Source organism: Urocitellus parryii, chromosome 2, assembly GCF_045843805.1.
Source record: "Urocitellus parryii isolate mUroPar1 chromosome 2, mUroPar1.hap1, whole genome shotgun sequence".
NCBI lineage: Eukaryota > Metazoa > Chordata > Mammalia > Rodentia > Sciuridae > Urocitellus > Urocitellus parryii.
The window spans coordinates 192,886,377-192,904,051 of NC_135532.1; positions in this window are offsets into that span (position 1 = coordinate 192,886,377).

Sequence of the window (17,675 nt, forward strand, 5' to 3'; positions counted from 1 at the left end):
ATGTAATGAACTATAAAAGTGTTAATCCATAAACATAATTTATGAGAATATGCATTATCCAGAAATTTTAGATTTAAGAAATGAAATTTATTTTAAAATGAATTCTAGGTCCTTAAACTTATAAAACTTTCTTAAGGAAAGAAATAGCCTCAGAGTCAAAAGAAGATAAACCATGTAGTTAAAGACTACTAGTAGGTTAAGACTTCTGATGACTTAAGTTATTGCTTCTCTGCTAAACAAAAATGCTTCTAAGAATCTTCAGAACATTGTCTCACAGAAGTCTGAAATAATTGTGGGAACGGGTATTAAATCAAACTGTTTATATATATATATAATGTTTATATATATAAACATTATATTGGTGAAAGCAATGCCAGATTAGATTAAAAGGGTCCAAGTGAAAAGTAAAACATTCTTGAGTATGAATGGTAAGGAATCAAGATATCAAATAATAAACAGTTATTTTAAGAAAAAGAAAGTTCAGATCATAGGACAAAATACACAGACAGAAATAGACAGGGTTTAACTTCAGAAATGGAAAACAGGCCTAATCAAGAAATATTCCTTAACTCCAGATTTTTGGAAATGGTTAGGTCTGGCTGGATTTCAAAAATGTATGTGATATAGTGACTGCCACGTACCTCCCATTCTTCCACTTTTCAACAGGCTGTGACTAATACTATTTGTCCTCAAATTATCTTTGAATGTTGGTTGCATTCTGAATCAATAGAATAAATACCTCAAAAGCCATCTCTGCATATAATTTTAGAGCTTAATGTTCTGGATTCAGTATCTGATACCATTAGATGAAATAAGGACATATTGGAAATAAATCTGTATGTTATTTTTTTTTCAGGGTTAGATGAATCACTGGGATATGCAGGAGAAATTTTGGAGATCGCTGCCTTAGTATGCCCATTCCTCCTCACGCACATGCTCTTTAGTAGTTCTCTTCTTCACTAACTGGTACTTCCTCTCTGCACTGAGTCTGCCACAGTATCTCAACAGACATTATTGTCCAATGGAATAAAAGAAAACTCAAACCAGTGAAGACTTTAATTTTCACATTTGACTTGCTCTCATTTATTGTTTTTGGTATGGGATAACTTGATACCCGATGAACTTTTGACAAGAGTGCTGGAAGTTAAGAGACACATGAACTAACTGCAGCTCTATCCAGCATCAACCACCAGCCTTTAGGACAAGATGAACAAAATAATTTTATAAGATCTGGCCACCTGCTTCCTTAATGGATGATCTCAGCCATATGAGTAACATAGCCAAGTTTTGTTGAATTAGTCTGGACTTGAAGAAAAATAACCCATAATATAGAAACTTGAGTTAATTTTTTCTTTAAGTCTGTGTACTTGAAGGTATTTTGTTATGACACAAAAATAACTGACAGAAAAAAAAATTCATATCTTCAAATGTATTAGATAATATAAGCATATCCAACATAATTGACCTGAAGACACACATGATTTTATAGAATGTCCTTTTATAATGATATTGCAAATATTTGGCAAAATGAAATGGAATCAGTACAAGAAAATACTAAAAGGAAGAATCAATTACTTCAGAACTTCAGAGTAAAAGATTTAATATTCAAGAAGTTAGCTGACTACAGAAGTGGAACTGGTATGGTTAGCAGTATGGATTAGAAATTTATAAAGATATTTCACATTTAAAAATCATTTCCCCACAGAATTTCTAGAGTCAAAACAATTTTACAACAGATAAATAAAAGTTAGTATGAAAATATGAGTAACTTGTATAGCACACTCAATCCAGAAGTTTACTGATGAAACTATTCTGTTCAGTCTCAGAAGTAATTACTATGTCACTACAATGTGCAGAGATCCATCCTGGGTAATGAAGGCACAAAGGCACAATCTCTTTCCCTAAAAGCCTACCATATAGTAGGAGATTAGAAAATAAATTTAGGAGATATGAAGCTCAAAGATAGGCCATAGCGTCTTACTTGTTTCTTTTATTATTTCAAGATAAAAAATATCAGACAAGATTTATAGCCAAAGTTGAATGATCTAGTATATAGTGAGAGACTGGAGTTGCATTGCTAATGAGATCCCAAGCATGCAACAGAATGAGGCTGAAACTTCTAATACGAATTTATGGTGACTACTCTCTTCATTCTATGTTCTTTAGAAAAATCTATGCATGAAGTTTCTGTGTCCCTAAAGCTATTTGTCCAGCTTCATACATATTGAATTTAATCCTATCACATTATGTGGACAGATTCTAACAAAGCAGCCAGGCTCTTATAAGTACAGTAACTATTTCATTATTGTTTCCTATTCTATTATTTTTTTCCCCTGTGGAAACCAAATCTAAGGAACAAAAAAAAAGTCCTTTATTTAGCATGAGAAAATTAACAATTAGGAAAACAGAATTAAAATTCACTATCTTAAAAATAAATAAATTACTGCCTCTGAGTTATAGAGTAACATATTAATTAGGTAGATACTAGCCATGGTTAGTTCAGGGTAAACATTTCTTAGGATTGTAACTTCTTTGTGAGCTTAGAAAATCATCAGTACATATTGTTAATAGGGTGTTAAAAGCTATGCTGTTCTAAATCTCTCTACATCATGAATTAAAGCATAACTTAAATGTATTTATCTTCTATAAGGAATTGGACACTGTTCATAAGATGTAGGGGCTGGGGTTGTGGCTCAATGATAATGCACCTGCGTAGCATGCGTGATGTACTGGGTTCAATTCTCAGCACCACATACAAAAAAATAAAGATCCATCAACAACTAAAAAAAAAAAAGTAACCAAATAGGTTTATTTTTCTTTATTTTTAATAAGATAAATATTTTATATTTGATAAATTATGCTTAAAAAAGTAAATTAAGTGATTTTACTAAATCATGATTCCAATTGAACAAATATAAATATTTGTTAATCTGTTAACAGAACATAATAGGTTAATTTTTAAATTATTTTTTATCACTTATCTATTTAATTTTTAATGTGGTGCTGAGGAAGGAAACTAGTGCCACACATGCTAGGCAAGTGCTCTACCACTGAGCCACAACCCAGCCCTGTAGGTTAACTTTCAAACATAAATTTTGTATGTATCTTTAATTTATATAAAATTTTACTAAGAAAACATTCTTAATTGACTAACTCGGCATTATACTGTACAATTCCTGGCATTTTTTTTTCTCTGCCATGTATCCATGGTTGTTCTGCCCCAACTGTATGCCTCTACTGCCCCCTAAAAACCCTATAATCAAAAGACCTCTGATTTCTTCACAAACATAAAGTATCTCTTTGTTGGTTTCAAAGAGCCAACAATGGTTTGTGTCCTCCAAAATATTCACTTTAAGACAAAGAGGGGCATGCCTCACCATATGCATATAAGGCTTTCAGAGAGCTAGGGTAACACACTGAGATAGACTCATTTATGAAATAGACATATTGATTTGACCTTAGAGCTTAGACCTGTCTAGAATAGAAAGTTTCACAATTGACAGTAACAATATTTGGTCTCGGGGTTTCATTGTGAGGGTTTCTCCAGAGCATTGTAGGAGATCTAGCAACATTTCTGACCACTACTCACTATATGCAATTACGACCCAACCATGTCTAACAAGTAAAATACCTACTGATATTGGCAAATCTTCCTTGAGTGGCAAACAGAGACCAATTGAAGGCCATTGGTCTAGAATTTGAACAACATTATATAGAAACTGATCATGGAACACATGGAAGACATTTGAGTGAAAAAAACATTGTCACCCAAAGTCAGATTTTTACATGAGAAATAATTTATCACATTTTTATTCTAATATTTTATTAGTATAAGAAAACTTTGATGGTGCCACTACTTTCTTACAGAAACCTCAGTGTATATGCCAGTTGTTGGACCTTCCATACATAATTAAACACATCCATTTCACTTGCTAAGAACACTCGCTTTTCAACCTGGAGTTCCTAATAATGGTGTATTTTGTGTGTGTGTGTGTGTGTGTGTGTGTGTGTGTTTGTGTGTGGTATTATAATTAAAAAATACTGCAAAACTTCATAAGATAAAATTTTCAGTAGTTTTAAAATGACTAATAAACCTTTAATCATATACATATAATTTTTTAAAAAATTAGCTCAAAAATATATAAATACAATGAGCAACAGATATCTAGCAACTTGAAATTCTAAAAAAAATTGAACATTTACTTAACAATGCTTCTTATTTGTGTGCTGTCAATATTCTAAGTCATCATGTGAAATGAAAATAGATCTTTCAGATCTGCAGTGTTTCAAAGGTATAATCAATTAATCAGTCAGACACATAAAAATGGTAAGTTTGGAACATTCTGTTCTCTTCATGGGTTTTTGACAATAAATTGGTTATTTTATCTTTATCTTAGTCTTAGGTTACCTATTTTATTTTTGTTCTGAAAATACTGTGTGCCTGTGTGTGTACGTGTGTGTGCATTTGTGTGTTTGAATCTTTGTGTTATATTTAAGATTTAAATGCTTGCCTGTGATTCAAATACACAATGGTAAGTTTAAAACTAAAATAATAGAATGATTTGGGGATATACAAAAAATAAATTTTAACTGATTTAAGTATGTCCACTGGTCTTTTCTTCTGGAGATGCATAATTCCTTTCTTACTTTCTGCAAGTGAGAGAGTGGGTATAGTGATTTGCTTTACAAGAGTCTGAAGACTCAAACACTTCAAGAGCCAAAAGGTTAGTGGTGCTTAATGTTCAGTCCTCAAATGAGCAGCATCAGAAGTCCCTTTCAAAAATGATCAGACTGCCCCACCTGAAAGACCACCCCCCATTCTCCTCTTTTTAATGATCACAAAGTGTGCATCAAACTCAATAATGTGTACTTTAACAAGTGTTCTGCTACTACTAATGGATGCTCCACTTTGAGTAGTATTCAGATAAACTGTAAGTTTTTTTTTTTTTACAAAATTAACATAGCGTGGTGAAGAGTAAGGCAAACTAGAAATGTGCATTCTACCTTACAAAGTTTATTTCAGTTTTAATTTTTTGTTTGATTTTAAAATTTGTTTTAAAGACTTAACTAAAACACACTCAAAAAAGCAAAAAGAACCCTGGATGGAGAATCGATTGTGACTGTTCTGTCAGGTGCTGTTCTTGAAACTTTTGTTTATGCTGTTCATCTTTCCACTTCAGAATCATTTTTAATGATAATTATGCCATTTTTCCTTTTTTGTCATTTTAATTTTATACATGACTTGAACCATGTGGTTCAGATCCTATCTTCATGAGCTAGTTATTTTATTAGAAAGTTTTGTTATCTGATTTCAAAATATTTATTCAACAATGATAAATTCACCTGTTAAACTTCCAACATTTTCTGTTAGTTATAATTTATCAAATTTCACTGAAATAAAATACTTTTGAAAAAACTAATTGTGTGAGGATAATACCATACTTCAGTGGTTGAGAGATTGTTTGATCCTCTAATGGCTTTGTTTTGCTTTGTTTTTTTTGTTTTTGTTTTTAACTAGGAATTGAACCTAGGGATGCTTTACCACTGAGCTGCACCCAGAGTTTCCCAGTCCTTTTTATTTTCTGTTATAGATCTGACTAACTTGCTTAGTGCCAAGTTGTTCAGGCTGCTCTTGAACTTGGAATCTTCCTGTCTTAGCCTGCCAGATCAATGGGATTGCTGTCATATGCCACCACTCCTGCCATGGCTCTGTATTTTTTTTTTCCCTCCTAATTTTCAATTTCTCTTCCAGTTAGTAGCTCTAAAATTGTATACTTAGAATTTTGACATTATTTAATTTCTATATATGAAAGCAAGTATTTTCATTCCATAGAAAATAAGAACTAGAGGTTTCTTGCAAGCATTTTTATTATTCTGATTTTTGAAATTGTTATTTAATGCAGAAAAGTATTTCCTAGCAAGAACAGTTAGGTTTAATTAGAACAATTACAGAGGTAATGGATTACTCATGGGAAGATTTGACCATGAGTAATACATTTGAGCAAGATATGCAAATCTTCTAAAACTTTTCTCTCAAGAATGCAATTAAATGTTATTTATAATAAATGAAAAATGTGAACTCAACACTAGAAATATTAAAACAAAACAAAGCAAAAAAAATCTGAAAATCTTCTCTGGAGAGCCACAGTGAGGACCTTCACTGCACATGGAAGGTCATGCTTTCCTTGGTAAGCTCCTTGCATGTGAACTATGAAGATTTTTAGACTTACACAAGATAATACTGCCTCATGAATTAATCTATTTAACTACATGCTTTTTTTAATACCAACGTTATTGGATGATAAGAATAATTAAATGCTTAAACTACCACAATCCATTTGACACTGTAAAAAGTTGAAATATTCTGAAAGTGCAGTCATATAATAGGATTTGAACTTTCAACCTTTTGTAACATTTAAAAAAAAACATTATTCCCTAGGCTTTGTAATTTGTTTTTATAAGAACATGGTAAGATTTTCAGATGTAAATAAGATTTAAAAAAAAAAACTTTATAGTCTGAAAATTGAATTTCATAAATTAGTTTTTACTAGAAATCTTATTTAAAATAAAAATTTTAAAGAATTTAACACCAAAATAATCTTTCCACTTTATACCAGATTTTTTTGCCTTTTGGATTATTTTAATTATTTACTGATTTATTTATTCTTACTTAATTTATGTACAACAGTAGAATATTTTGACCTATTATATATATAGAGAGAGTATAACTTTAAATTCTTCTGATTATACATAAGATAGAGTTACACTGGTTGTGTAATCATTTATGCACATACAAAAGTAGTGTATGATTCATTCTACTAACTTTCCTATCCCCATTCCCTTCTTGCCTTCATTCCCCTTTGTCTAATCCAGAGTCTTTTGTTTCTCCCTTCCCTGCCCTTTATTGTGATTATATCAGAGAAAACATTCAGCCTTTGATTTATAGGGATTGACTTGTTTCACTTAACATGAAAGTCTCTAGTTCTATTTATTTTCTGGCAAATGCCATAATTCCATTTTATAGCTGAGTAGTATTCCACTGTGTATATATACCACATTTTCTTTATCCATTCATCTGTTGAAGGGTACCTAGGCTGGATCCAGTGTTTAGCTATTATGAATTGACCTGCTTTGAATATTGAAGTGGCTATATAGGATGCTTATTTTAAGTCCTCTGGGTATAAACCAAGGCGTGGGATACCTGGATCAACTGGTGATTCCATTACAAGTTTCCTGAGAAATCTGCATAGTGCTTTACAGAGTGATTGCACCAATTTGCAGTCCTACCACCAGTGTATGAGCATACCTTTACCCCCCCCATCCTTGCCAACGTGTAATAGTGTAGCAGATTAAATCAAGGCAAGAACAATGGGACCCTGTCATCTTAAAAAAACCCTGAATTGGTGCGGACCAGGTTTATTCTCCTCTCCAAGAAGACTAATTCTCACCCTCTCACTGTCCAGGATGTCCCTTTCCTTTATTGCTTTTCTCTTCTCTTCTATTTAACTTTGCTATTATTTATTAAGGTTTCCATCTTTCTTGGAGACTTCTTAAGCATGGACACAGGAATCGTAGGTAGGAACCTTCCCAGGTGCTTGGCTAGGTCTTCATTTGGTAGATCTACTTGGCAATGGTAAGAGTTCTTTATATATGCTCAATAGGATTCCCTTCTCAGAAAGAGTTGGAATAATGCTATTTTCCACACTGATGGGTCTTTTGGTTTTGGTGTTCTTTTATTTTATGTCAGTTTTTTGAACAACAGGTGCTCTTAATTTTAATGGTGTTCATTATTTTCAAATCTCATTTTCTTTATGATCAGAGTCTTTTTTCCACTGTTGAAGAAAAATTATATTGAATCCAATTTATTTATTTATTTACTTACTTATTTATTTATTGGTGGTGCTAGGGATTAAACCCAGGGCCTTGTGCATATAAGGAGAAATAATTTCCTTTTTAACCTAAATCACATAGGTAGTCTGCTCTTTGGTCCTAGAAGCTATTTGTTTGTCTTATCTTTTACATTCAACAATATTTATGGTGGTTAGATTTTGAAGTATGCCGTGAAATCAATACAATTTTGTGTGACTTTTCAGAAAAATACATACTATTTGTTAGAATATATACATTTCTTCAGGGCACTACAGTAGCATACTTATCATAATGTAGATTCCAGTCAATTTCTAAACTGCCTTCTTGTTTTTGATGTCTCGTGTATTCTTTTCTTCATTCAATATTAGACTATTTTTACAAGCCAAGGAAAATCTGCTTCCTTTCCTCAGGATTAGGCTTTCTGGCTGCATTTCTATTGTCTTTCAAACAACTGCTTATAGATAAAGTTTATATTGTTTCCTTTAAGATTCTGCAAATTTCACAATTTAAAAATTCACTTCCTTATCAAAAGGCTGTCTTTCAAATAAAAATTAGCATTACACATGATTATTTCTGTCTTGTACTTATAATGCATGCTTTGGAAGTTACCTCTGTGAAATTTACTCCAACTATGAATTGTTTTCCAGTTTAGTTCACAAATACACCACAGTATTTATTTCATAATGGAATTGATATAAATGGCCTAATAAGCTTACCAAATTTTTCACTTATGATATTACCTATGAATCAATGTTGATCATCTATTCAAAATCATAGTAGGCTAACAAAAAGTAAAACACTTCTTAATAAAAATGAGGAAAAGGAATTAAAAGGACTTGTTTGGCTGACTTGCACAAGTTATATATGTTCTTAGAGAAACATAAATCATCTGTGTATGAGTGATATGATGTGAGAACATCCTTGGAATGTTTTCTTAATTCTGTGATGAAAATGATTTTCACACAATTTTTTTCTTATATAATGTCACTTATGATGTTACAAAGCATTATATAATGGGTACAATTATACTTTAATATCTATGCAGAAGAAACATTGCTACTTAGTAGAGAATTTCAATTCCTTTGGCTTTGCTTGTGCATATTCCTAAAGAAGAAATAGGTTTGATCAGAAATTTGTTTCATGTGGTCAATAGGATTGATTATAATGGCTTAGTGTTTCTTTTCTTTTACACCTGAGAAGAATAGAATTGAAGCCACACTATCTGCTTTACTAAAGGATTTTGAGTAACTTAAAGAAATGAAATCACCAATATTCTGTGATTTCCTAATTTTATGTCAGATTTTGATTATTGTATGGAATATGATTTCTTAGTCATATTTATCCCATTGGCTCTTTGTGCTCTAGGTACAAATTACATCTTTAGCAGACTGCATTATTGAGAAGGAAAGGCTGAAATGGACTGTGGCTTACTATGAACAGAGATAACATTGTATTAAGACAAATATCTAGGGATGATATGAAGAATTCACAACTGTTTATTTTTTATCATTCCTTCAAAACTAACATCTATGTAATATGCAAAATCAAGTACTAGAATGTCTAGATAGTATTAAAGTTCTATGCAAATTTCAAAATACTAGCAGTCATTTCCCCCATCTCATTTTAAACTAGTAACAATTTGTGGATTGACATCTTCCATATGTCAAACTTCCAGTAAAAATATACCCTAATTAAAATTATTGATTATGCACATATTTAAATACAGAGTAAAGAAGAAAGAAATCGGGGTAAGGTGGATTTTATTGTTAGCAATGAAAAAAATAATTGTAAATAATGTGACCTAGGAAAAGATGGGAATTATAATGAAAGTCTCATAAAAATCACTATGAGCACTATCCACTGATTGACAAAGAAAAATCAATTAAATGTAAAAATCCAAAACAGTAATTTACTTTATTCAAAACACAATGATTAACAATATTTGTGAGTGAAACTGAATTATGTGAAGTAGAGGGAAAATATACTTGGGTAGAATTGGTTACTACATAGTTGTAGGTTTGCTTATAATATGGAATTTATGATAACAAAAGTCTGATCAGACTAAAGATATCAGTAAAAACAAATATGACTTATTGAAGCACAAAAAAGCAGAGGTAAATTTTTCCACGTTTTTCTATGTACATATAAATAAATAATCTTGAAATTATTCAACTGATAATTATAAAAAGGGCTTTGAAAGCTGGAAAGACAGTATACTGACTAAAGATTTTAAGACTTGTGAATAGGAATATGGTGAGTTCATTTGTTTTTTCTTTTTATTTCCTATAATTTATTGTAATGCATGTCAGGAGGCTCTGCAATTTGATGATGGTAACAGGTACAAAACACCTTCCAAATGTCTTTTCTTGCTTGCTAAAGATTGGGAAAGGTGAATCCTAATAAAGGCCCAAAACAGAAAGAAACATAAATCTCACTTCAAACTATTCCTCCACACGTGTCCTTAGCCCATGGCAACAATGGCAGTATTGAAAACTGAAGCTGTATAAGTCTTTCCTCCACAACTAGTGTACCAGTGAATAACATAACATCTCTATAGCAGCATTAGCATTGAAGTTATGCATCACCTGGAACTAAACTAAATTGACAAGGACACCTGGGCCCAATTAATTTACCTAAATTTCCTATGAAAGTTGCCCAATAAGAGCAGGAAATTTAGGATTTTTCTATGATTTCTATAAACTTACATAGGAAATATTGAGAGGCAGCTTAGATTCCACTAGAAGAATGGGGCAAACCAGATTATTCTCAAAAATGTTCAACAAACTAAACTGTCTTGAAACCACTAAAACCAGAGAGAAACTAAGGTTGAACCAACTGCCTTGTTGAGAAAAAATAAAATGTAACTAGAATCAAAATCTCCCAAGTTAATAACCCCAATGTCCAAGATATAACTGAAAAATCATCCATTACAGCAAAACTCAGAAATAGAGAATTTAAAGGAAAAAGAGATAATTAGATGATATCAACACTGAGATGAATCAAATATTGAAATGATCTAACCAGGATATTAATGTCACCTTCATAAAAGTATTTCAAGAAACAATTACACATTTTTAAAAATCTAATGCAAAACTAGGAAGAAATAGTATTAAACATAAAGGCAGAATTACAATAATAAAAATAACAAGTTGGAAATTATAAAATGAAAAATAAAATACCAAAAGCAAATCATTGAATGCACTTACTAATAGAAGGAGATGACAGAAGATAGCAAGAGTGAACTTAAAAACAAATCAATAAGATTTATTCAATATGAGAAATTGAAAAAAAAAACAGAGTAAGAAGAAATAAATAAGTTAGGCCACATGGACCTATGAGGCAATAACAAAATATTTAATATATGCATCATAAAATACCCAGGAGAAGAGAAATATGTTGTGAAACTAAAATGTTTATAAAGAAATAACTTCCTGAAAAAAATAAAACCTAGCCTAGAGATATGAGGAGCTTGGGAAATCCAAAATTGTATGCACACAAAGAAATTAATAATATTAATAATTATTATTATTATTATTATTTAAAAATTTGAAAACAAAAAAAGTATTTTAAAAGCAGTCAAGTGATAACACATGTGATTTATAGGGAAGCGTTGATTTGAATGGCAGCAGATTATTTTATGAAAATACAGACCAGAAGAAAGTTGCACAATACTTTTCAAATGGTAAAGGTAAAAAACTTTCAAATCCACAACTATCTCTGAGGACTAAATTAAAAAATAAATGTATACAGAGAGGATCCAAGATGGTGGGTTAGAGGGAGGCTGCATTCCTTGACATTCCATGCCCTGGGATTTAAGCAGTGAGAATGTTGTTTCTCTGTGAGTTATCAGAGGACTCCTCTGACAGCTGCTCCTGTTCAGGAATGCTGACCACTGGGTCCGTACTGGTCTCCCAGCCTTAGAATCCATGCAGGGTCACAGATGCTCACCCACATAGGACCCCAGCTGCCGCTCTTGTGTGGACCTCCATCTACCAGTGTGGGGCTTCTCTGGTGGCCTCTATCTTAGGACAATACAACCTCTGACATAGTCACCTGCACCTGGGGACAACAGACAGGGTCTCTTTCAATGAAATAATATCAGAAAATTTTCCAAACATGAAGAATGAATTGGAAAATCAAATAGAAGACGCTTACAGGGCACCACATGTACAAAGTTACAACAATGTATAACAAGGCATATTATAATAAAAATAGCTAGCATACAGAATAAGGAGAGAATTTTAAAAACCACAGGAGAAAAAAAAATCAGATTTCATGTAGGGGAAAACCCATTAGGATCTCTGCAGTTTTCTCAATCCAGAACCTAAAAGCTAGAAGATCCTGGAACAACATATATTAAGCTCTGAGAGAAAATTGATGCCAACCAAGAATCTTATATCCAGTAGATTGAGCTTTAGATTTGATGATGAAATTAAAAACCTTCCATGATAAACAGAAGTTAAAAGAATTTAAAACTAGAAAGCCTGCAGTATAGAAGATCCTCAGCAAAATATTCATGAGAAGGAAATGAAAAACAACAATGAAAATCAGCAAACAAGGGTATTACACTAAAGAGGAAACCAATCAAAGGAGAAACCAAGTCATGTTAAAAACCAGAAAATAAACAAAAATGACCAGGAATACAAATCATGTCTCAATAATAACCCTGAATGTTAATGGCATAAAATCATCAATCAAAAGACATAGACTGTCAGACTTGATTTAAAAAAAAAAGCTGCAAAAAATGCTGCCTTCAAGAGACTCATCTCATAGGAAAAGGCATCTACACACTGAAGGTGAAAGACTGGGAAGAAAACATACCACTCACATGGACTGTGTTAGCAAGCAAGGGTTCCATCCTCATATCAAATAAAGTAGACTTTAAGCCTAAGTTAATCAAAAGAGATAAAGAAGGATATTTTATACTGCTTAAGGGAAACATACATTAATAAGACATAACCATTATAAATATATATGCCTCAAACAATGGAGCATCTACTTACATCAAACACTTCTCAATTTCAAGAATCAAAGAGATCACAACACAACAAAACTGGGTGACTTTAACACAACTCTTTCATAATTGAATAAATCTTCCAAACAAAAGCTAAACAAAGATACTATAGAACTCAGAAATACAATCAATAACTTATACTTAACAGACATGTACAGAATATTCCACTCATCAATGGGTGAATTCACTTTCTGCTCAGCAGCACATGGATCTTTCTCTAAAATAGACTATATATTATGCCATAAAGCAACTCTTAGCAAATACAAAAAGTAGAGATATTACCCTGTGTTGAGAGCCACAGCCAAAGGGGCCCCAGCAAACTTCCAGCTGCCAGCAAACTTCCAGCTGCCAGCTGATGATTGGCTCACAGTGGCCCCAGCAACATCTAGCTGATTGGCTCCTCTGCGGTGATGTTCATTGGGCTGTTTCCCTGCCCTTCAGACTGCCAGCTGATGATTGGCTCACAGCGGCCCCAGCAACATCTAGCTGATTGGCTCCTCTGCGGTGATGTTCATTGGGCTGTTTCCCTGACCTTCAGACTACGGAACTGCTCATTGGGGGACTTCTTTGGCTCCACCCATGCGACCCAGCCAATCGGCCTCAAGAGCAGGAGGATTGTGGGAGGTGGTGAGGTTTGTGTGGGTGAGAGGCTTGTGGAAGCCGGCGGGGGCAGTTGGGCTCTGAGGGTTTTTCCTGAGGAGCGTTTTGACAAGTGGCTCCTGAATTGTGCCCAGCCAGACTGTGGCAACCCTGCATTCTATCAGATAATAATGGAATAAAAATAGATATCAATTATAAAATAAAAAATAGAAGCTACTCCAAAAATTAGAGACTAAATAATATGCTATTGATTGACTAATAGATGCACAAGATATTAAAAATTCTCAGACTGACTAATAGATGCACAAGATATTAGAAATTCTCAGACATAAATAAAAACACCGATAAAACATATCAAAATATCTGGGACAATATGAAGGCAGAACTAAGAGGAAAGTTCATTGCATTAAAATCATTCATTAAAGAATAAAAATTCAACAAATAAATGACCTGAAATTACCTCACAAAACATAGAAAAAGAAGAACAAATAAACACTAAAAGTAGTAAGAAGACAGGAAATAATTAAAATCATAGCCGAAAACAGTGAAATTGAAAAAAAAAAAAAGAAACAATTAGAAAAAATTGACAAAACAAAAAGTTGGGTTTTTGAAAAAATAAATAAAATTGATAAACCCTTAGCCATGCTAACAAAGAAGAGAGAAAACTCAAATTACTAAAATTCATGATGAAAAAAAAATGTCAGGATGAACACTGAAGAAATACAGGAAATAATTAAAAATTATTTTGAAAAATTTGTACTCCAATAAAATATCAAAGACATCAACAAATTTCTAGAGTCATATGTTTATCCAAACTGAATCAGGATGATATACACAAGTTAAACAGATCAATTGTGAAAATGAAGTAGAAGATGCCATCAAAAGCCTACCAACCAAAAAAAAAAAAAAAAAAAAAAAAAAACCAGGACCAGATGGATTCACAGCTGAGTTCTACAAGACCTTCAAAGAGGAACTAAGACAAATATTCCTCAAATTATTCCATGAAATAGAACAGGAGAGAACACTTCAAAATTCATTCTATGAGGCAAATATCACCCTGATTCAAAAAAAAAAAAAAAAAAAAAACAGACAAAGACACATCAAAGAATGAAAACTTTAGACCAATATCTTTAATGAACATAGATGCAGACATTCTCAATAAAATTTTGGCAAATTAAATGCAATAACCTATTAAAAAGACAGTGCTTCACAATCAAGTGGAGTTCATCCCAGGGGTGCAAGTTTGGTTCAAGATATGGAAATCAAAAAATGTAATTCATCACATCAATAGACTGAGAGATAAGAATCATATGATTTATCAATTGATGCAGAGAAAGCATTTGACAAAATACAGCACCCTTTCATGTTCAAAACACTTGAAAAAGTATGTATAATAGGAATATACCTCAACATCATAAAAGTTGTCTATGCTAAGCCAAAGGCCAACATCATTCTAGATGGATAAAAAAGTGAAAGCATGCCCTTTAAAAACTGGAACAAGACAGGGATGCCCTCTTTCACCACTTCTATTTAACATAGTCCTTGTAATCTAGCCAGAGCAATTAGACAGACAAAAGAAATTAAAGGGATACTGATAGGAAAAGAAGAACTCAAACTGTAAGAGTAACACTCCATTTGCAGCAAGCAGCTATGAGTAGCTCAGAGTGCTTGAAAAATCTACACTCATTCAGGACTGAGGCTGTATGAGGATGGGGTGCTCTGCTCTAGGGAGCCATCTGAGAAACCACATCTTCAGTGATTGAGGTCAATGTTTCCAAGGAAATGAGAGACAAGGGCCTCAGGGAATGATTCCCCCAACTCATAAGGCCCCCTTTCATAGGTACAATGATCCTTTCAGACAGCCCTCCACTGTGTAGCAATATTTAGAGCTTTCTCATAGTGTGGTTACATTGATCATAAGATGATTGGTTTCTAAATATTAGGTAACCTGCTTGCTTAGGTATGATTGGAGGATATGCCCTCTATCAGTTTTAATCATTTCCACATTAAATGAGCTTGCTGGAGGTCGACTGAGGTTACCACCTGCCAACTCTCACCAGATCCCAGTGTCTTTCTGTTGACTCCATGTCCCCCTAACACCCGCTGCGACTGAGGTAGCCAAGTGACCCACAACAACATCTGGCACCCAACATCTTCTCGCACCCTCGCACCTGGGGCTGGCCACCCCGCTGACCTCCATGTTCTGTGTGCTGGTAGTTCCTTGAAGGTGAGCAAGGAACCCCTCCCTTATCCCCTTCCTTGACCTTGTGGAGCCTTGGCTCCCGAGTTGAGGCACACACCGCCATAAATGTTTGTGTCACCTTAACCTCTTTCTTCCCCTTGGTTCACCTGGTGAATTCACATAAGTGACTGATCCTCACAGAGTTTGGAACCTCGATTTTCTCTGTTAAAAGAGAACTTGTCTCTGGAGACACCCACCCACCGTGTGTGGTCATATGGCTTTGACTTAACAACTCAAGGAAGGCCCCCACTAGTCACAAGACATTGGATCCTTAACACATTTTGGTTTGTCCTAGTCAAGGCCTTCCATGTCAACATCTTGGGCCCCTATATTAGTCCTCTTATCAAGTCAAAGACATTGCTTTTAAAAAAAAAAAAAAAAAAGTCTTAAAAACATCACACCTCCAAAATATGATGAACTTTTCAGGAACCTCATCCAAAGTCCCCAGGAATGGTTTCCTGACTTTTTGTCCCAAGTCAGAGGCAGTTGGGAAACGTATCCAACCTGGTCCTATTCAGATTTACTGGTTAAACATTGTCGTGGGAAGGAGCGACTGCAGAAACTAGGGCTGCAATTGCCCCAGTACAAAGTGAATCCCTTTCCAAATGGATCTCGGCTATGAAGGAAATAGCCCCTTCTTTGGGACCCATTCAGGCTTTAACAGCTGCCATTAACAAACTAGCAGTTAACAAAAATGATGGGCCTTCAGGCTGATATCTGATCCCATTTGCTAGGGCTGTAATCAGCCAGGCCATATTAAAGGTACTGTCCTAAGATTGGCAGCCTCCCTGGTCCTAAGACACCCTGACCTAGATGCAAACAAAGGTTGTCTCCCATTTACTTAAATGTTTTAAAATTATGGATGTTCCCATTTCTGTTAAAATTGAAAAAGGGCCAACCTATACTAACAAGACAATTCAAGCGATTTGCAATGGTTGGCATATACAGAACTTAACTGGAATTCCCTATAACCCTAAGAATCAAGGTATCATACAAAGAACCCACAAGGAATTAAAGGCCATGCTAAAAAACAGAGGGAGGAAACTACCAAGCCCCCTCCTAATGCCTTGAAAAGAATCTTGTTTGCTTTAAATTTTCTTTCAATTTCAAAATTTTCTATAGAAGTAACAGCCCAAAACATTGGGCCCCCCTCTGGAGGTCTTCCCATCTACCTATGGTCTCATGAAAGGATCCCATATCAAAAGCATGGGATGGTCCAGGGCCCTTCTTAAACATGGGTGGAGGATTTACATATGTTAACAGGAGCCTCATTTCATTGGGTACCAACAAGAAATGTCAAACCAGCCACTGACAGCCAAGCTCCAAAAACTGAGCCTAAAGGAAAGGAAGAGATCACGGAGACCCCCCAACAGGAAGGCACACAAGATAACCTGGGGTGAAATCAAAGCTCTAACAAACAAGCTCACACCATGTCACCCACTGGAGACCAGAGCCCTGGTACCCTCTTCATGCTCATGTGTGCTATTGTAACTTGCAACTAACAGGTGAATGCACAACAGATAAGTATGTGGAAAGAAGGGCCTATGTCTAACAATAGCCTGATAACTCAAGGCCCTATGCTGGCCTGTCTGATCACAGTGGGCACACTTCAAAGCAATTGTCACTCATGGACAGCTATCTGCAAAGCAATTCTCTTCTCATGGATGGCCTTTGGTGTTACCTAGTGGCAAAAACCCTTCCATGAGCAAAATACTAATACCACTGGGGGGAAAAAAAAATGAGAGCAATCCACACTCATGTAATCATGAACAGAATGCTGTACATACTTCACTCTCAAATCTTTCAGAATACATTCCAAGGACAAAATTCAGAAGGACAACAGGAGCCCCCTGGACCAACACATCATAAGCCTCATGGACCTCACCGCCATAATTCCAACTACTGCTCTCACTGCTCTCCTGTACCTAGCTGGAAGGATCACACCCAACC